We start from the raw sequence: 16,438 nt of genomic DNA, 5'->3' as shown, positions 1-16,438 counted from the left end.
CGTCTACTTTGGTATAAATAATCATATTTTATTTCTGTATTTAGCAACCGTTAGCTATCAATTTTGCCACAAAAAAGTGATAACGATGTTGCTCGGAACTATTTTAAAATTACAAATCATACTAAAGCTTTTCTAATAAATATAGTATTCGTTGCCTAATAATAATAATAGTGAGCCACGCCAAGCGGTAGATTTTGGGGCGTCCACCAGAGTACAGAGGACAGCGCACTATTTTTGGCTAGGGTTTAATTTTTAATGTCAACCCTATGGTTGACATTAAAAATTTATTATCATGACTAAATTGAGTATTTACCGACAAACGAAGATACTGAATCGTTTTTAACAGTATATAAAAAAATAAATTTGATATATGCTATAAAATATTTTTAACAGTGGTAATTTTTAAAATAGCGACGATTTGAAGCGAAATATTATATATTATATAATTGGCTAAGCAACTAAGCCAATATATTTAAAATTAATTATAAACAGTTTTTTTTTATTTAATGAAAACTGTTGTAATTTTGATCATTTTAAATGCATTGTTTAAAGTCAGGATCTAGTCATATATTTTTTTTAAATGGCAGCTATTAAAAAATTTAAAAAATCGTAGCTATGGTCAACAAAATTCATTGATCAATTAGAAAAGTAATCTGTTAATTTGAAATGTTATTATACTTGATTGAATTAAAAATATTTTTTTTTTTTTTATTTTAATTTTACATTTGAAATTTCGCTCAGTAATTTCCGAGTCCTTTTTTGTAGCATAGTTTTAAAATGTAGGTAATCATCATTATTGGTAATAATAATAAAATAATAATTTTTCCATCATTAAAATATAGATCGACTCTGCCAGGATTCGAACCTGGAATCTTCTGATCCGTAGTCAGACGCGTTATCCATTGCGCCACAGAGCCAGCTGGCAACGATAATGCGATATAGTGACACTTTTTTATATGACATGTTTCAACTATGCAAATTTTTATATTTTACAACATATATTTTCATTCGTAAATTTAACCAAGTTTAATTTTGTTATCTCCTTGGTGTTAATTTTAAACAAAGGATATAATTTTTTAATTAAATATTTATGGTAAGATTTTCCAAATTAATTTATATTTTAAGTTTTAGTATTTTATATTAAATGTCAAATATTGGGATTGGTATTTTTACTTTAAAATAACATTGACCTTTTATCATTTTAGGCTATTAATTAAACAATCAACCCTTTTTGTATTTTTCTAATATATATGTACTTATTAATTTTAATAACCTTGCGATTTATATATTGCAATTCATGACAAAATTTCACACCTATGTAAATATATGTAAGTAAATAAAACATGTTAATAAATATTGAATTAAGCAGTAGTATAAATATTAAATGTTTGTCTATATCTGTTAAAGTTTTAATACAGATATATTTATTATCGTATTCAAAGTGGTAATGGTAGAATTTATTTGAGCGATTAATCATTCGCAATACGCTTAGACTTAATTAAACTTTTTGCATTTTTTTTTATATTCATCTGAGAGTCTTCTCGCGCCATTTATCTTCGGTTCACAATGTGCATTGAATCGGAGTGAATAAATAAATACGTTCCGCTAAAATCTACCGTGACATCGAGATTTATTTATTCTGTACGTTTTCACGTGAAAATTACGAAAAATCCCCGAAAACAAGTCGCACGAAATGAGCGAGGGTCAGAGATTTAACTGCCCGGGCTACGTGGGGTGAAATCGACTATTTAAATAAATACAAATACAAACTAAATACAGAAAAAACATTTACCTCTTACGAAACATTTTGGGATCGCTAAAACATTTTAACTTTCAGTTCCAACTCGGGCTTGAAAAAATATATTATCAAATTTATTTATATTAAAATATAAATACAAAGTGTTTTATTGATAATTAAATATCAATTAGTGCTAAAAGAATGAATGTTTAAAAATCATTTAATCTATCATCAAAAAGCATCGTTTGGGCTATCCTTTGTAATTATTTGACGGTCGCCCAACGTAAAGGTAACTTGAAACTTGATATTTTAAAAAAGGGTGTAAAAGACGTAAAGCTTAAAACTAACGTGATTAGCTTTGGGATGTCTCAGAACTATTTAAGCTTCATTAAAGACCAATAATAAAGGATGTGCTAATTGATCTATAAAAATAACGTTCACTTAAAAAACCTTAGATATTGCACATTGGGCCAAATCAGAAGATGCGAAGAGAGAAGCGGCGATTTCTGCCATTTTCGCCTCTTGGTAGAAGTTTGACTAACATAGTGAGTAGTCAAAGAGCTCCTCTAGTACTTATGCCTTGAACTCTGAAACAGATGTTTAAGTGTGTATCACAGAAGAGATATCAGTGAAATTTTATGATCCCGCGTTCCTGTATTTCTACATATGACTTGCTTTATAGGGGAATTATTTTTATGTTATTTTCATATGAAAAAGTAGTGTTAGTTTGCCAGATTTCTTCTGACCGCTAAAGTAGATCAAAAACAGCTGTTTAAATATAAATCTCGAATGCATATATTATACTTTCTTAAAACATTTGCGACGGATATTTTAAATCTTTATAAAACATGGCGGGTGCTTTGTCTAATCTGAAAAACAGATTTTTTGCGGTGGTGCTTATTTAAAGCAAAGGTAGCCTACTTTAAAAGAGTTTCTTTGGGTGTATTAGGGTTTAGTTAATTCATTTAGCTAAGGTTTGAGTAGCTAATACAGTTTTGGTTTATTTGAGGTTAAATTAAAATAAACTAATATAAATTTAATTGTACTAACTAGGCTAATTAAATAGTTAACAAGTAATGTATTGACTTAGCGCGTACGGTGAGATACACTCTCTTTCGCTCGCTTGCGTATTAAATGACGAGAGTGAGCGAAAAGAAATGAGCGTGCGGAACACATGTATCGCGTGCCCTTATCTCTCACTCACTCTCGCCATTTCGCGAAAGAGAATGTATCTCAACGTACGCGCCTGGTATTGACCTACAGATATATTTTGAATCATGTGAAGCTCATTACTTTTAGTTTAAAACTAACAATAATGTCGTTTTTTACATAATTTACGCCTGTCAAATGACAACTTAGAGCAGCATATGATTTCACTAGTACCTGTGAGATAAATTATATTTTTATTAGCAGAAGTGCAAATGTATTATGATTTAATTTTACTTAAATGTAAATGAAAATATATTTTACTAGTAATTCACATTCACTGTAACATATTTTCATATGAGAAATATTCGTAAAGTAAAAATAAAATTGTTACGGTCAGGGAAAAGTTTGTTTAAAATAGCGAAATGTATTGCTGATTTGTATATGCCTATGACAGGCAATGGTATTGTGCCTTTAAATTAAAATAAGTTTCTTACATGGTGATTGAGTAAAAGATTATATGTTGACACTTATCGTTTTATTTGTATTTTATGATTAATAAACTATATAAACAATATTTGTGTTTTGAGATACCTATATTCTGTTTTGTGATTCCGTTTCGTTGTTCAAGTGGGCATTATGATGATTTTTAAATGTGACTGATAGCATAGATGGTTGAAAATCACCATATAATGACAATAAATATCTACACATGTTCTTAATGAAATAGTTATCAAAAGTTTTCAGATTCGTTAATTGCGTTGAGGCTCATACGTCGGTTTATATTCATTGTTGACCTCATTTAAATTTTAAATATGTTTTTTTTTAATTCAACACAACAACCCTTTAACCACCCGACCACACGTGGCATTCGCTCACGGATATTTGATCTAGCAGCCGATCCGGTGGCTGGCGCTCAAACACTCGCCGGAACGGGGTTAATTGAGTAGAACAAGTGTGCTCGCCCCGCCGCTTGCATACATTAAGGTTGTTCGCCTCCACTTGAACTTAACTCCTCCACTTTAGGCCTCTCCGTCGTTCAACATCTATCTGCGTGTTCCTCCAGGAACACATTCGAAAAGATCCCCCGCAGCTCATAGTACCACTGCTCTCAGCACACTTGTGTAATAAACTCCGACCTGAGCCGTGTCTGCACTCGAGCCCTCTCTATCTCTCTCTCTCTCTCTCTCTCTCGCTACATCCGCATAATAGTTTAATAAAACACTGGAACGGCGAACTGGGCTTCACGGTTGGGTTTGCCAGGTTTATATAAATATCGTGTGTGTTGCGGAGGAGGCTTGAGGGTAGACTAATTAGCACAATTTCAAAATATTATGATACTCATAGGTAGTTAGTTTCATCTAGTGGTGTCATCATATAGGGCCCCATTCTAATGTTTTTATTTTTATTAGAGGTACAAGAATAATCATCAGTATAATATTATCATCTTTTAAGGTAAATTGTTTGTGTGAAAAAGACAAAAAATAATTATTTAGTTAATATAAGGCATATAAAAAAAATGTTTCTATACGATTTTAATAGTATATTAATTAAGCATACCAATTGAGTTTTTTTTTAATATCATTATATTTTAGTTGTCACGTTGCTAAATTTTTCAAATTCCCTTGCCCAGAAGAATTCTCTTACAGATTAGGTGAAGGTGTTTTAAATAAAAATACTTTCGTTGATGTCTTAGGATTAGATTTTATATGCACATTGCCAAAGCTTGAGATAAGGCGTCGAGGATGCTCCGCTTCGTTATGCGGAGCACGTGTCACTTTATTAATTTATTCGCGCTTTCGTTGTTTATAATGTAGCTTAATTGTCTAAAATACTAGAAAAATACTACTTGCTATTGGAGAGAAATAAAAAAATAAATCTCACTTGTGTCTCCATAAATATAACCGTATTTTTCTCCTTGTTCCTTTTCGGTAGTATAGTTGGTATATATTAATTGCATTATGGACAAAACGTCTACTTAACCTCCTCAGACCCAGTGCACATTGCAATGTACGATAACTTTATTGCTTGTTTTTGAAGCCCTTTTTTATACAGCAACACAGTGTACACAATATTATTTAAAAATACAAAAATAAATGTTTTTCATGCCCATTTAATGCAGAACTAGAACTGAACCGAAAATTGAAAACGTAAAAACCATTATATTTGTCGGAACGAAAACCAGAAATAAACCAAAAAATATCGGTTTATTTCGGTTCGATCTATGTTCAAACACAGTCACAAAAAGTGAAAGCTGTGCAACATTTAAAAAATATTTTTAACAAATTAAACGATTTATTAAAAGGTAAAAAAATTGGAAATAGAGACACATAGATTTCCCATTTCTACAGATTTAATGCATATTGAATAACCTTAACCATGTACTAAGATTAAATAGAAAAAAACATATTTTAAAATTTTAGGATAAAAAAAAGTACATATTCTCATTTACATATATAAAATTGCTATGTTTTTTTAAGAGCTTCAGGAACACAATTTAGTGTTGAAAGGTTCTCTGGTTTCAAGTTTATTTAAATGAAAATACATTAAGAGATATGTTATTAATTTGAAGGAACATTCATATTTTATAATTATAAACCCAAGAATCCTGTATAATTTAACCGTAAATATGCGAATTTACTTTGTTTACATATGTTTCGTTGAATAAATTATATTGATATTATATATTATGTACTCAAAGTTTTTGTCATTAGACCTATAAATAATTAATAATTTATATATTATATTTGCTAATTTGCTACATATATTTTAATGATATTGAATTTAAAACCTATTTGTATAAAAACATATCAAAAAAACATTTATTATTTAAACCAATTACTTAGTCCTTTTGAGCGTGGTTATGTTTCTGGTAGATCAACGTTAACGTTGTTTTATTACGAAACTTTGCTATCTTAATCATTAGCTAATTGTTATTAAGTTGACGGTATTTATACATTATATATATATACACTTAAGTGAGGCCTATGTAAGAATAAAATAGTAGCATAAAATAAAATTGTAATAGATATTTAATAAATATCACAATAAATGTTAAAATCAATCAAGTTTATTTTTGACGTAATAAGAGGCTTTTCTTAGCGTGTTGTCTTTTCAAAAATTATTTGTACGAATATATTTAAAAGGTTTACAACCACTGCATTTTTATAACGCTGCAAAAGTAAAGGCGGCTTCATTAATAATATGCATATTTCTAGTAAGATTTTAATAGAAGTCTGTGAAAAATTGTTACTCTTAATTTTTTTTGGTTAAAACACATCCATCATAATAAGTACGTCATCAGCTACAGCTTACATATGACTCTATGCTTTATTTTAAGCCACATTAGACCATTTTTTATCTGTCATATTTATGAGAATCTGAAAAAAATATTATTGCCTTGGCAAGTAATTACCAAATGAAAGTTAATTTGCTAATCGAAGGTCTGTATACCAATCCATTTCCTGGCAAACTTTGTCTCCGAATAAACTTTTCCAAATAATTTTCCGCAACCCCTCTGATTACCGGGAAGGTCATCAAGTAACAGAATCCGCATTAGCGCAAATTATATTAGCAAAACAATGAGTGAATAACTCGAATTTCGCAAGCGAGCTGCTACGCCGGAACATCGTTACGGTATCTCCAATCTCGCGCACAATCCGGAACATTTCTTTGAAAAGTTACCCCTTTGAAATTAATATCCAGCGATACACAAAGGGCGCGACGTCAAGCCCTTGAAGTTTTAAACGTCTCGGTTATTTTTACCGTGAGGTTAAATTAAGCAAATTCGATTTAAATCGAATCATCACATAAGAAGAATCTGGTACTTTTCTTATCTTATATTCTTAGTCTCTTTTTCCATTCACTTTTATTTTTTAAGATGCGGTATTGAAACAAAATTAATGAAGATCTTGTTAAGTTTATATAGATTTAAAAATAGCAACACAAACTCGGCTTGATCAGAGCCACGTTGAAAATGAACTGACTCTTTATGACAGTATTAGGAGAATGGATTGTGATGAATAATGTGCTTATTTTTTTTTATTTATTTGAAAATGAAATGATGTTGCTGTTGAGATAAATCAATAAATACGTGATATTTTTGTTGGTACAATCTACGTGTACTGATTTAAACTTTAATTAAATTTGATTCTCGATTATGCGGTTCATTTTTGAACTTCAGAAAATATGGTATTTAGTTTTTTATTTGATTCTTGATTGGTTCTCCCAAAATTTTCGTGTCACACAAATTTGTATTCTGCACCCACATTTGTATTTTGTATGTCAAAATAGGCTTCAGTATATTTTTTTAGATTTGCGTTTGGCATTTTAAAGATAGCCTAAGCCAGTACAATTTTTAAAATATGTTTCTGTCATATCACTTTTGTAAAACTGCATCACGAGGTACTTATAGGGTATCTTTCCTCATGAAGAACCTTACATGCAGAGATTTTGTTTCGTTTGCTTTTATCATTTATTTCTTCAGGCACTTCTGAATTCTGCTGAGGTTTTCTTGTAGCATTTTTGAAACAGTGACTAGTTTGTCATTTGCTGACAATACAATAGTATCTTCAGCAAATGTAAAATATGTATTCTTAAAAAATGCTAAATATGTATTCTCAAAGTAAAATCATAAATTTATGTTCTTTATATAAGTTGAATAACAATATGTTTTATGGGTAATTTAGGTTGTTGATTGATAATTTTAATAAATAAAATTAATTTATAATGTAAAACTTAAATTAAATTAAAAATCATTGTATTCTTACTTTTTTATTCATGCTTTGTTTAATTACAGCTTTTTACCGTTTTTGTTAAGGTTTTTATTATTCGTAGATTAAACGCGTTAATTTATTAAGTCGTATAACCTCGTTTTATGTTATTTTAAAGGTTAAAGACGCGTTAATAAAAACGCTTATCGTTTTCACGCAATTATTAAGGGAATATATCTTAATATATAGTCATTTAATAATTCATATTGAGAGAAAATATGTTGAATACTCTTAATTAAAAATTAATAACTGTTGAACAGTACTGTAGTCATAATCATACATATTCTTTTATAAGGTGTTTTTAAGCTACTGGTTAAATGAATCAAAAAATTTAACTTGTAATATTTTTTCAATTATATATTCTCCACATAATTTTTGTTAATTTAAAGTAACACAAAAATATTACAATCAATTAAAACATAAATTTGTTTCACATTTTAAACAAACGGATTTATAATTTTTATGCACTCTTTTCTCATAAGGTTCATTCTAATATCTGACAAAAATAATAAGTGATATAGAAATATATTTTATGGGAATAAATAAGCGATTGTTGATAGAGCCCCTGCTATAAAATATTAAGAGGCTTGATTAAAAACGAAATTTTGTCAAAATTGATGTTTTTCTATACTTATAAATAAATGGGACAAAATGATTTTTGTACAACGTTGTCTTAATGATTTTATAAGTACTTGTAGACACGTAACACATAAAAGGATCAGCGTATAAATAATTTTTGAAAGTACCTGAATGTAAGGAAGATTAATTAAAAGTTTCTTATTGATTGAAACACGAAATATGCATAAATAAACAAATTGATAATTGATCATAAATGTCGTCAATTCAAGTTAAAATCTAATTTGCTTGTTAATTATATTTCTTAAAAAAAACACAAAGGCGACAATAGTTTTTTTTTTAATATTTTTAAAATAAATGTTTCGACTCTAAAGTCTTTATATTTTTTTAATAAAATCGCAATCGTATATGAACATTCAACAATAATTTGTACAACTTATGATTATGAATACATTATTAAAATAAATAAAAAAAAAAATGAACCAGATTATGAATATTAAATATAGGTGTAATGCAATGAAAAAAAATTCATAGTCAAGCATAAAATTCTACAAAGCACAGATTTCTACAAAAAATAATAACCCATGCTGGATCATAGTAAGCATCTAAAAGGATAAATATTTAAATATTGATTGCTATATCAAAACAATAATTTCCGGGGTATTCGAATGCTTATGATTTGCTAGTCACTAAATATTGTGTAACAGACAAGCGTTTTTTTTTTATTAAAAAATAAATAATGTCAATACCGTTATATACCGGTAATACCGGTATTGACTGTTTTATCTTACGGTAATACCGGTATTATTTTTTTTGTATTATTACAATCATTATATCCGAATTGAAACTCATAAACCTATTGTTGATTTTAAAATTCCGTTACTAAAGAGCATCACTGATATGATCATTGTTAAGAATTTACAAAAAAACATATATATATTTGCAAATATAAGAAAAAACTCAGAGACTTATGGATAACCTGTATTCATATATTTATATATAAATAACAAAAATCTTGTTTAGTTATATTAATTATTATTTTTGATTCATTTGAAGCTCTAAAAACCATGTAGATTTAATATGTTTTTATTAAAATTATTCAGTTGTATAATTTTTGCATAATAAAAAGATATACTTATATATATATTAATGTTTAACAACTAACCCATCTTCAACTGTATTTCACCTGAGTCTCAAAAGCTTTAAATCTTTGAAAGTTCTGACGCAGGCCCCAATTTACATATATCTTTCTAATCAGACGCAATCAGAAAATAGTCCCTGCTTACCCTCGAGACCCTTGGGCGCCAGAATTATAGCCAGACAATTCGATTTCGCTTATTACACTCACTTTAAGCAATTGTGCCCGAGCCGAGAATTAATGCGTATTAACACGCGGAGGAAGAAAATTGCCGCGAAAGCGTACGGTTTTTTCCCTCTCCAAAGAAAAGCATTTGAGAAAATCACTTAAGACCGAAAAAAAAAGTAGAAGCGACGTGCAATTATATTTTTTCCTCAAGACATATCAGAGGATTTTCTTTTCAATTTACAACATATGATTCAATTCCAGTCGTGACTTGATAATTTTTACCCTGAGGTATATATATATTATATTTTTGTGTATTATATATAGTAATAAATTCCGACCTGAGCCGTGTACTATAAGTATACAAAATATATTAGCTTATAATAAATTGATTATTAAATCTAACAACGAATATCAAGAACATGCAAGTCAAATAATAGTATATAAATAAAACACAGAGATGTTATTTTATTTAACCCAACATGCTTTACTTCTGTAAATTATATATTATATTAGAGATACTTTTATGATTTATAAACCCACGACTCAATTTTATATTTCATTTGGCAAACATATTTTTTATATCTACTGGAAATAAATATTAAAATAAAAATATCACATATTTTTCCTTTAATAATAATGGGCTTATATTAAAAAAATAATATGGAATTTAATATTAATTTTTCTTTGATAAAAAATCTCTTTAAAATCAAGTTGAAACTGCTTTAATTAAATAACAAAAATTTCGCTTTCTATTGTAATTTTTTTTAATAATGAAAATATCACCCTGATTGGCTTAAGAAATAATCCCTTTAAATTTTAATATGGTATTTTTGAATTGTGATGGTATTGTTGTATACGATATATTAAGGGTATGGTGTACATGCACTGCTTTCCTCTCTAGCGGTAAAATTACGATGCGCCACGCCCTGGGCGATCTCCTCATCGAGTTTCCCTAGAAATTCGAACGTGTCGAATTTGTCCAGGGCCGGACTGGTTCAACGCTCTTAAATCTTGTTTGGCCACACAACGGCATTGCATGTTATTCCCTTATGAGTTAATCCCGGGCGTCGGGGCGCTCGTTGGTCAGCCCGCCGACGCTTAATCCGTACGTGTCCCGAATGCGGGACGTCCCGCCGGGACAGAGCCCGTGATTTTCCCGAAAAAAAAATAGGGAGAATGTACAAACGCCACTTGTCGACGCCCGTTTGTAAAAGGATACGGCGCGTCCCGGGTGGTGTTGCCAAGCATCCCTTTTTTAGAAACGCCGACGTCTGAATTGATCCATACTGTCATAAGATTGCCAAGTTGTAATTACAAAATTTTATGTTTATTATTAATTTATATATAACAGGCGCAAAAATATTTTATTGTTGCTTAAAAATAAATTATTAGGGGCTTATGTTAAGAGGGAAGCGGCTGCTTTTAAGGCCTTTTAAGTTTTAAGTCCTAATATATACATGTATTTATTTATTCCAATATGAAACTGATATTTTTATATTTATGCGGATTGTCCTAAAATTAATTAAATATAAATTAACACCTCAATAAATTTTTACTTTCGCCGTACTCGATTTTTAAATATTAATTTTCGTTATAAATCCAGAATACTCTAGTTAAACATAATATTTTTTAATTATTGTAAAAATATAAAAATATTTTTTTTTAATTTTTCGACTTACCAATTATTTTAATTTTGTAAATATATGTGTGATTTTTCAATATCTTCTTGATTATGCTTTTGTCTTGTTATAAATTTATTAAGAAAGTTATTTTTATTGCGTACTTACATTAGTAATGCAAAGTTTGTAGAATCCATAGCAATGTAAAATGTTAATAAAATGAAATGCTAGCATTTGTGTGTGTATGTTGTGTATATTTAGCAAAGCAAACTCATTAACATTTCGCGTGGGGCCCTTCAAACATAGCGCATTCCTCGAAAGTCTCGAATGGTTGGGATTAGTGAGCCGCAACTTTAACCCTAGCACACACGAACCGTGTCTGAAAACTAAAAATTTCCAACTTTCAAAGCATTTCGCACTAATGAACTTCGTCGAATTAAAAAAACTACACTACAATTTCACTCCGAAAGCAAAATATCACAACTTATACATTACCTGTTTTTATTGAATATTGTAAATAGGAATAAATAATTTATTTATTATAAATCTCACTTAAATACATTTTTATATATATTATACATATATACAAAAATAAACTTTTCATAGATCTTGCTATCATTGTGTCTATAGGAGAGATTTCTAGAGCGCTTACGTTCTAGATCACGAAGAGAGATTTCACACCTGCTCGGATATTGGTATGAAAAACCGGTAGCTCTCACTGCGAGATATGAAGGCCGAAAGGCCGGAGAAATAGACAGATTTAAAACGTCAACCGCATGCACGGTTGATGGCGAGCGACTGTAAGCACGAGCACGTATAACGGCTAAAGTTCTAGTGCGCATGCGCGAACAATTCCATTCCCAAAAAGCAATTCATGGCGCAAGCATATCGATTGCGTAATACAGCTGGCTAGCCCACGCTGCAGTCGGCTTTTACCGCTCCCTCGGTGTTCTTGTATAGCCGATTTTCTAATCGATTACGTTTCATAATTAGGTAAATTAAAAAATTAATAAATGATAAGAATATTTAGTTTTTAGAATCGTATTACAATCCCAAGGCATGCGCCACATTTTATTTATACAATGTATTTTGATAAATTATAAACCATTTCGTTTTAGCATTTATATTTTCTGTTAAATTTTATAAATGATACGTCCATTGAAGTCAAATTATATTATTGAAGTGATGGGTTTTTTCATAATAGTATTGCTTTTTATCCGATTCGGATCAAGTTACGTATCGCTACGTTACGCTACGTTTCGATAACTGATAGCTTTTACATTGTAATAAAAATATGCGCTTGAAGAATATCACGTTTCAATATTTCACCAACCTTACTTTTGATGTAATTTTATTTTTATAAAAATATTTTTATTTATATGAAAAAAAAAGCTTTCAAATCCTTTGTATTTAATATATGTTTTTTTTGTTTCAGGTGAGCAGTTATAGTTTACTACATAAGTTAAATTAAAAATGCGGGAATACGTTCACAACATTAAAAACGAAACATTATACTAAGTAAGTCTTTAACAAATATTTAAATAATATATTTTTTAGCTTTGAAACATACTTTAAAACGTTATTTATTATATATTATTTGTCCTTTGATGTATGTATCATAATTACTAAATTACAGTATGTCTGCCATATAAATTCAATAGTGCTAAAGACCTTTTCGTTAAGTCTCATTACTAAACTAAGACTCTTACATACATAACTAGAGCGTTTATTCACTGCGCTCTTACTAGCACTTATTTTAAATAACCAGTTTGTTTAATAAAAATCTTTTGCAGTCTTTTCCTTTATACTTAACCGCTTGAATCGAATTAAATCTTTAAAAAGAGAGTTTTCGTTACGCTCTTTTTACCTCCCTCTCACTGTGCTGTTTTTTTTTCTCGTTCGTATTATTATCGTTCGCCCCGTATTACGGCCGAAGGCATTCATATTTTCACAATTAGTTTCGCGAAATTGAAAAAGTCTTACCTGTCGCGGAAAAATACCTAAATTGGAAACGGTTCAACTCTGTTTCAGACAGCAGGTTGTCAGGTGTAAGGAACCCATTAAGTTTTAAAAGCGAATTAAGCGGTCTCTCTTTATCGTCGATTAAGCGAATTTGTTTCGTTTCTTGCTGTACTTGTTCATATATTTTATATTGATGACTAGTTACATGAGCAATATATAAAATAATTGTTTTTTAAAATGCATTGTTTGTGCATCACTGTTTAACAGTTTAGATGAACAGTGAACACTATGTAAATAACTCTCTGAAACGAATCCTTTTCCAAATAAAAAATCAAAGATTTACCATAAATTCGTTTTATAGAACAAATATTTATTTAAATGCAAATATCTCTTAAAATAATTTTCTGTTAAATCGCAAACATTTTTATTCAATGAGAATATGTAATGTGCTTTGAGTTGTATTTTTTTAAGTAAATAGAAAAAATATTATTATTCTTATATATTTTTTTTATGCAATTAAAAACTAGCATATAAATTTTGCACACGTCTACTTATAGTTAACTAATATTTTTTTAATATAAATTAATATAAAGATACAATTAGAAAATTCAGAATTAATAAAAGTGCCAAACAAACTTTTATTTTATTTTATATATATATGAGCTTAAAAAAATCATTATAAGAGTATTTTACACCTTCTTTGTACTTTGTATTTAATCATCGCTATATTTCTTTATGAAATAAGAAAAATATTTGCTGATTTATAATATTGTAATTATTAATACCAATCTTTCAGAAACAGTTGTTCTTATGGGATTTATATAATTATAATAAATACACCACTGCTCTATGGTGTATTTAATATAATTATATAAATATATTTTAAATTTTGTATTTATTTTTATTATTATGATTTATACCTTAGGTATTTCGTTCAAAATTTTTCAAAATCAAAACTAGTTAAAATATACTTTTGTATTGAAAGCTATAACTTAAATAACCTATATAGTAAAATTTCACAGTGCATTTATTTAAATTTAAATCAAATTATATATAATACTATTAGCTTAAATTAAATACTTAAATATGAAATTAACATATTATAAAACAATACAAAAACATTCATTAAAATACACTGGTGTTACTTAATAAAATTTATCTAGTCTACCAAGCCTCGACTGCGTTTTGTTTCCAATTATATTGTATAATCTACCATAGAACACTAATTAACCACAGACGATGTTTTTTGTTTATTTGTTTTCAATCCACTTGGGATATTAACCGTATTACTTTAATTACCCGTAAGAGAAGTATTCTGCATTCATAGTAAATATGTTGCATTTAGTGCCAATTTTTTTTATGAAGTTAAAGCAAATTAAATTCCAAGCCATATAAAGCAAATTTAAAAGTATTTAATTTGATTCTAGAATATTGGTTCAAAAGCATATATATCATAAGATTAATTTGTAATGCAATTAAAGTATGTCTATAATTACTCATTTGCCAACCAACTAATAACGTAACATTTAAAGTATGGTGGTTAGAGAAATGATTTGAGTTTAATACCATCATAATGTTAGGGTAGGTTTTTAATTGATTCAAGATTATTCCTTACCTCATTTTATCCAAATCTTTATTTTCCATCCAGCTACATAATTTAGTCGCAGTTTACTTGCACTCCTTTTACCCTCAGACGGTCAATACAAGACAAATGTCCGCCTCACCTGAAATATTGTATTTTATTTGACTTGATGATATCAGGCTTCTGATACGTTTCGTCTAGTTGCCAACTAGCCCCTACGCGTGTAGGCTTTATTTTTTCTTATGATCCTTACTTCGAAAGTCTGCGGCTTGTTGCATAGAGTCTACGTTTAAGACCTGACTAGTCTTACCGTAGGGTCTTGTATATATGTGTCTTAATTATTCTGGATATTCCGTGAAGAAATATTGATTTAATGATTTAAGTTATCCGTACATATTCTTTAATAATGTAAACAAATCTACGATTACTAAAATTTTATCAGGAGAATATTTTTGGGTTGGAAAAAGGCTTATTTTGCTGCAAAAGCTCTCGAACCTTTTTTTAAAATCATATTAGTCGATATGTAAGTAAATAAAATATTGCATATGTATCGTATGTTATGGTGTCCATTTGTCAGAAAAATATTTTATTTTTTCTAGATTTCTATAAAGTTTTATCCTAGAACCACCGATTCATACATTATTTATAAAGATTAATAAAAAATTCTACTTGAATGCCAATGACTAAAAATTGTTAAAAAATATTTATTATTGATTCTGTGCCACAGTCTTTTATAAAAAGCTTTGAGTTGTGATACTGAAACGAAAACGAAATTATCCATTTTAGCTGGATTAAAGTTGACGCGAAGTGAGAAACGGAGGCTTTCTGGGTCTTCGACCCGTATCACTAACCCCGTATCACTAACCCGTATCACTAAAGTCCAGAGTATCAGATGTATGAGCTTATATACGCATGGTCGATATGAAAAAGGTTTTTTAGCTTTTGCTCCTCTAGATGCTTGCATCAATAATGAAAATGCAAGGTCTTGCTTTATTGCGCTTTTAACCCTCATATGTTCGACAAGTGCTTTTTCACGGTAGATGCATATTTGCCTTTTTTGGATAGATGCTTTCTACCGGATCAAAAAAAAAATATGTACAACATTAGCTTCATATATATATATATATATATATATATATATATATATATATATATATATATATATATATATATATATATTATTTTTTTACTAATTTGTAATATACTTAAAATTTTACGAAAACGCTAGGGATCACTGATCATAACAAAAATATATTAAAGTGGTATAAGTCAGTGATTAATGCCTTAAAGTACTAAAATAAAATTCAGTAAAAAGCCTAGAGTTTTTTTAATTAATGTCGTATTTGTCTAAATTAGTGATTATTACATACCAAAATTTTTATTGATTCTTAGATTTGTATTGTCTTACGGATAAACAATTCAAATAAATCGAGAATTGCTATATATATTTATGTAGCTAATAAATCGAGAGTTGCTATATATATTTATTCTCGTCTGTTGTCCCACTACTTATTAAGTTGTAGTTGATTGTATTAACTGCGTTGTATATATGTTTCTTAGTATTCATTATAATTAACTATTCAAGTATCAAATTGCGAGTAATTAAATATTTTTATACTTAAATATATTTGTAAAGCTAATTAGAATCTTTATTACTAAATTAGATAAAAAAAATAGATAATAAAAACATAAATTTTATTAAAAGGTGTACTTTATTTTTTTATTTAAATACTCATA

The 16,438-nt window shown here is 28.7% G+C and overlaps 1 protein-coding gene and 1 non-coding gene across 18 annotated transcripts in view; one reads left to right on the top strand and one right to left on the bottom strand.

The window, feature by feature from the left end:
* LOC148235462 (hemicentin-1-like) overlaps positions 1 to 16,438 on the top strand; it is a 556,592-nt gene that overhangs the window by 238,483 nt on the left and 301,671 nt on the right. The gene's annotated exons all lie outside the window — the stretch shown is intronic.
* TRNAR-ACG (transfer RNA arginine (anticodon ACG)) lies at positions 845 to 917 on the bottom strand. Its single transcript has one exon. It is a non-coding gene; the product is annotated as a tRNA-Arg (tRNA).

Source organism: Plectrocnemia conspersa, unplaced genomic scaffold (genome assembly GCF_051122295.1).
Source record: "Plectrocnemia conspersa isolate PC_06_02 unplaced genomic scaffold, ASM5112229v1 ptg000005l, whole genome shotgun sequence".
Classification (NCBI taxonomy): Eukaryota; Metazoa; Arthropoda; class Insecta; order Trichoptera; family Polycentropodidae; genus Plectrocnemia; species Plectrocnemia conspersa.
The sequence above is the reverse complement of the archived record's forward strand: the minus strand, read 5'-3'. Positions and strand labels throughout refer to the sequence as shown.